This window comes from Ornithodoros turicata, chromosome 1 (genome assembly GCF_037126465.1).
Source record: "Ornithodoros turicata isolate Travis chromosome 1, ASM3712646v1, whole genome shotgun sequence".
NCBI lineage: Eukaryota > Metazoa > Arthropoda > Arachnida > Ixodida > Argasidae > Ornithodoros > Ornithodoros turicata.
This window is the reverse complement of record NC_088201.1, coordinates 114,212,046-114,218,595: the sequence shown is the minus strand read 5'-3', so window position 1 is coordinate 114,218,595 and position 6,550 is coordinate 114,212,046.

Below are 6,550 nucleotides of genomic sequence, written 5' to 3'. Positions count from 1 at the left end.
TTTTTTAGACTTGAAGAAGGCCTTTGATACAGTTCAACACAATATCCTCCTCGCTAAATTGTCTAAATATGGTATAAGAGGCCACTCTTTAGAGTTTTTCTCCAGTTACCTCAGCAATAGAACACAAACTGTATCTATTGCCGGGCACCACTCTTCGTCACTCCCAATACATACTGGCGTCCCCCAGGGCTCGGCCTTGGGACCTTTGTTCTTTATTTTGTACGTAAATGACTTCCCTAGTGGAATGTCTTCAAATTGCATTATGTATGCTGATGATACGGCGTTGTTTTTTACTAGCAAATGTATAGATACAATTCGAACCAACATTGCTTCTTTTATGCCATTGCTTCTCGAATGGTTAGAAAACAATGCCCTTGAGTTAAATATATCGAAGACAAAATACATAGTATTTCGTTCGCATCGTAAAAGTGTTGACTTATCAAAATTTAATATTATCATCAAGGGCTTACCCATCGAACGCCTTAATAGTATTAAGTACCTGGGTGTTGTGCTAGACTTCCATCTTAACTGGAAGCCACATATTTCACTGTATGTTCTAAGTTATCTCAAGCGTGTGGTGCTTTGTACAGGGTGAGCAAAATCTTCCCTTTGGCTGTCTTAAGAACTCTGTATTTCTCATTAGTCCAATGTCACCTCTTATATTGCGTTGAATCATGGGGGCACACTTATAAAACTTACTTAAGACCCATTGTACTTCTTCAAAACCGTATAATTTGCACAATATTGAATGCACATCCTAGGCAATCATGTCTACCTTTGTATGAAACACTGCACATTCTGCCATTTAACACACTGTGTTTTGAAAGGACTGCATTGATGATAAGGAAATGTATTATTACTGAAGGGCTAGTTCTAGGTCTTCATTTTTCCTCTGTAACTCGCACCAGCCGCTCCGTGTTAGGGCATCATCTCTTAGTACAACAACAAGCGAATGAGCATGGGATGCGTACTTTACAATATCAAGGTGTAATTAAGTGGAATTCATTACCACTATCTGTAATTTCATCTAGGAACTTTAAATTAGCATTACATAAGCACATACTTCACAGTACTGGTCTTGAATCAACATAGATAACACTGTTTAGGATTTTTGTGACTTGCATATTTTTAGTGTAGTAGTATTGGGGTTCAGTGTATACTGCTGTCATATATTTGTTTGACATGTTTCTACGGATCGCACTAGCTTCGGCTATGATCCGGATGGCCTTTCAGCCTTAATGTATCACTTTTATGCTGTCACTGAAATAAAAAAAAAATCAATTTTACTGTATCTTGGGCATAGTGGCTGATACATTTCATTAATACAGTACATAGAGCGCATAAGCAAAAGCATGTGTGATTTCATTACCTTCAATATATCTGCTTGGTACTTGTCTAGAAGTGCTGGCACTCTGTATGGGGTAACAGTGTCCGCAAACAATGTGACCTCTGTTGGCACGGCACTTCCAGCTGTTGCTGCTCTAATGTTCTGTGACCGCCACACTTCTCGACGTGCTGGCTTGTCGGACTGCTGGTACACCACTGGCGAACCCAGCGGACCCTGTTGAAAAAAAGGCAAATAGGTTGTATGCGATCCTATTTATCCTATACAAATTGATGTAGGATCCTTTATGTCCTATTTTGTATCATGTGGGAAAGTTGTGGGATCCTACATGTCCTATATTCATTCACATATAAGTGAGTCATACGATCCTACATGTCTCATATTAGGCTATGTAGGAGAGTTGTGGTGTCCTACTTGTCCCATATGCGGCAATATAGGAGAGTTGTAGGACACTACATTGCCTATATCCGGCTACGAGGAGACTTGTAGGATCCTACAAGGCATCAAGAAGGAGCTATAGGAGACCTTACGTGACCTGTTTGGTTTCATGTGAGGAGGACGTGGGGAATTATTTTGAGATATGGAAGTGATATATTAACACAGCAACAAACGTTATTTGATTGCATATATATATCCTTCAAAACTCGGGCCCAGAACGAACTAGTCATATTCAATCATGTTTGCCATGATATATTTTTTTTAGGTTGAAAACAACTGAATGGACTGGTTGCATTCATTTATGGAACATGCATAGAGTATGTCCATTACTAGTCGACGAAACATCAAGCATACAATGATGCGTGCATCCCTTTCAGTGCCATTTAAGCACAGACTTCGACAGCAATGCGCAACCGGTCGAGGTGGCGGGTGAACCCCATCGAGCGACACTGCGGTGTCGATGGGGTTCTCGGTCTAATATCTAGGACTAAACCTGTTCTATCAGGACGCGGTTTGTTGTGACGGATTCCCCAATCCTTCCCCTTCACGTGCACGCTCACGGCTGGCAGGAAATCCTAAAAGTAGTCGAGATACTTGGAAATTCCAGGCCTCCGTCTGCACTTCCGATAATTCGGAGCTCCGTAACATCCGCCCCGCTAGTCAGGTCGACGCCAGAATTTCCGTCCTAGTAGGACTTGAGTCGCTCTACGATCGGTCAAATGGAACCATGGCTCGGTCTTTAGCGGTTCGGGGGTTGTGGGCAGAGACGTCTTCGTAACTCTGTTTTTCTAAACTTTAGGGCCCTTTTTCGGAAGGAAGCCCGCGTCGGACAGTTTTCATCTTTCTGCAGTGTACTCGCCTCAACTCGGTGAACGTGGCAAAATTTACTACAGCTGTCAAAGTCTTCTGGTTCCCGAGCTACCGGTTTCCGTGTTTACACTCCTCCCAATACATGGGTCTGCCGGCCGTTTTTTTTCCTAAAAACGTTTCCATTGCACCTACAGAGTCGTGTTTGACATAGTTTTGAAGCTCTCGACGTGCTCTTACTAACCGCTTAAATTCCGTAAACGCGCGACTTTCCGTTCCCCAGATATGGTCTTTGGAGTTGGAGGGTCATGGCGCTGGCGCCAGCAAGTCTGGCTGACGCCCGCTCGGAGACGCTTCCGTGGGTGCCGTTCCTTTAGTGCCGTAATCTCGCTTACCTAATGTCCAATTTACTGGAAATTTTGGATGCGTGTTCTCCGTTCTTTGCTCTACAACTTTTCAATTCGCACCCCCCGTCTATTTACTACAGGTTATGGCGCTATTCCCGAAATTCCTTAGGCTGACTCTCCTTCTGCAACCTTCGTCCCTGTTTTTAGGTTTGAACCCTGCGGGAGATCTGAATCACCTATTAACGGATTCGCGCACTCCGAACACCGAACGGCTAGAAACTTGCGGGATCTTTCTATCTCTCTCCATTCTCGAGTGAGGACAACATGGCAACAGCGGCTCGTTATACATGGGGATGGGGGCATTTTTTTCGATATCGGTTGTTTGTTCGCGTAGAAATGTGATTGAAGACTTATTTTGACGGGGAAAACGTCCTCTTTCCAATGGCGCTGGTCGCCCGTACGCGCGACTTTCTGCTTTCTGGATGTAGCGCGAGGAGAGCATGGAGGAGACGAGGAGAGCCGTTACAGGCGGCGCGGCCTTGGAGCTTGGAATGCCTCCAGCTCATTTGAAAGGGAAATCTTAGAAGCGTTCGGACGTGTGTCCAGAGAGCTCTCGTTAGGGAAGCGTCTTTCGTCGTAGTTTTGGCAGGCGCCCACAGCTCCCCATAGAGCCCATAGTTTGAGATAATTCAGGCAACACTGGACATACGACCAATGAAAATGCGTCGTGATGCCTACCAGCCAACCAATCAGCAACATCTCAGTTTGGCTCGGCTTTCGGTCGGCCCTGGCTGCCATTGACTTCTACTGGTTTTCATACCTGGCGCCCGTTATTCCAAAATAACTAAGACATTTTTGATAGGCGAAATACATATTTATTGATGCAACGTATAAACTCAAATGTTTGACGCATATATTCACCGTGCGTACAGGACGTTTCGTTCCTTGAATAGACAGCAACCAAACCAAGTTCGAACTTGCAAAGCACACATACAGTCTACTTCTGGAGGTGAGCGAAGTCCACGAGTGCGTGCGTTTCACAGATGAGCATCTTCTTCTCATTCTGGCAATGCACCGTAGGTCACACAGTCACGGGAAATACTTTTGTCGTTACGAACACTCTCTTCTTAGTCACTGTATTTGAAAATGCGACAGCGCTCGAAAGTGTTCCTCAGGCGTCAGCTCACCAAGCATTCCAGTTCCGACCCGGCAAGAATGTCCGTAGGTTGACACTTTATCGGAGATCTGTACATGGCCAGAGTCATATAGCTCACGAACAAATTAGCCCGCGCGTACACTTCCTCTTTGGTTGTTGTGGTCAACCGACATCGGCGAGCCGCGGAGACGCAGCGACCTTGCTTGGAGCTGCCCGCCTGTCCGACTGCCCAGACTGCCCGCGAAAAGTGAGCTGTCAGATATTTCGAAACTTTATCAACCAATCCCGGAGCGCGCATCCTCCTTTGGCCAATGGGCATCCGTCATGATGCCTGACGATGTAGTACCACGTGACTGTGACGTTTTTTTATTTTTCTACTGCCGCAAATGCGGGGAGCTGTGGAGGCCTGGTTTTGGTGCCCCGCAGTGCTGTGACTGTATTTCAGGCCTTACTAGTGGTATCTGGACCTGTTTCTGTGTGTGTACCTTGGAAGACCGAAAGCCGTTGGATTTCGTGAATTGAAGGTTAGTTGTGTGCATGTAATGCCATGTTTCGTGCACCTTTTGCTTGGTATTCTTCCTAACGTGTGGGTTCCTATAACTTTATCCGCTCAGTGCGATTATTACCCTATTGTTACCTATTGCCTTATCCTCCATCTGTAATCTTGTGCTCTTACCCTGTTGGTTAACCTGTATCATCAATTAACATCAGGTTGAAGATATCATGTGTGATGCTTCAGCGGCCCTGCTACAGGGTACCGGTGCTCTAAAGATACAGATCTTCCTTTTTTGGTTATTAATTCATAATAACTCAGCTTGAGTCATGCATATTTTCCCCGAGTGTGGAACGAATATGCACAGAATGTAAATAATTGCGAATATTATAACTGAACGTGCATTGTTTTCACCCTGTTCAGGTAATGCCTTACTGACACCCTTGCTGTAGCCCCAGTTGTCATAGTTAATTGATCTTACTGCTAACAAACAAAACCATTGTCTTTGGACCTCAAGTAGCAGCATATGTGGGAAGTCTGGTTAACCTGTGCACGAGTTTGGCATATTTTATGTGACACATAATGTATTATCCCTTGTTAAATCTAGCTTCCTAACTCACTTTATTGTTTCAGATGCCTACGAGAAATATATCTTAGAGCTATCATCTAGCATGATCTGTAAAGGTGTTGAAGACGCTGTACATCAGGCAAGAGTGTGATTGTTCAACAGACATGTCAGAGGGGTGATGAACGATATCAATAAAAAAAAATAGAAGCTGCATGATTTGTTATTTCCTAATATACACAGCACAATAGGGTGCACAAATTATACAGGATCACCACGAGAGACTTGGACCTATTTGCATGTAGGACCCAACGTAGGTCCCACAATCAAATAGGATCCTGTTTATATGTAGGATCGCATTTGCATGTAGATCCCACAACCAAATAGGATCCTGTTTATATGAAGGACCGCATTTGCATGTAGGACCCACAATTAAACAGGATCCTATTTGTATGTAGGTTCCTTCATCATGTAGGACCTGGTGTCATAATACCATATGGAGTCAAGTAGGAATTTCCAATAGGGGAGCTGGACCAAACGTTGTTTCTGTCAACGGTACCTTTGCTCCTTCTTGAAGTATGAAACCAAAATGATGCCCTTTACTCGCCAGACGTTCGGCAAAGCCTTTCAATGCATTTTTGACAGCCTCCCCACTCTCGTCCTCAGCTCGTGGGTCAAATAGCCGAACAGATGTTGGTGTTGGCTTCCCTCCTTCTCGAGGCTTCCTCCAGTCCACCTCTTGCACACTCAGTGGTCGCATTGCAGCTTTCCTTGGACGACGCCAACACTGTGGAAGATCTGTACAGGAAATTTCAGGGGGAGCCTCGTCAAAACCCTTGGTTCGTAGCAAGGACACTACACGGAGTAGGGCCATGGCATGGCTGCAAGCCCCAGCAACACCAGCAGGGCACTGGCACCAGGACTCTGCTACAGTTTTGGTTCTTGTCTGCAACACTAGATATGCTGCATACGGCCGCCCACTCTTGTTCTGGCTCCTGTAGCACATGCCGCGCACGTATACCTTGCCAGACCTACGAAACGAATATTTAGTGACACAGACATTAACAGAAGCACATTACAAGCAAATTTCACTCTGTGTCAGTTACAGGAAAAAGTACTAACTAACATTACACACAAAAAAATAAAAGATATCAGATATGAGTTTCTGAAACGTTACGTGAGCCAGTATTTATAGACCACGCTGCGCGGGAAAGCGGGTTGACGGCCTTGACTAATTCCGGGAACCTGACCTTATTTTCCTTTTCTTTGTGTCGAGAAATGACGGCTAGGGCGTCGGGAAAATGTCCGTCCAATGTTGGAAGGAAGGCCCAATATCGCGATCCGCGTCACAAGAACGTTCAAATGAATGCATGCGTGTAACTGATGAGTTTTGTTGTGG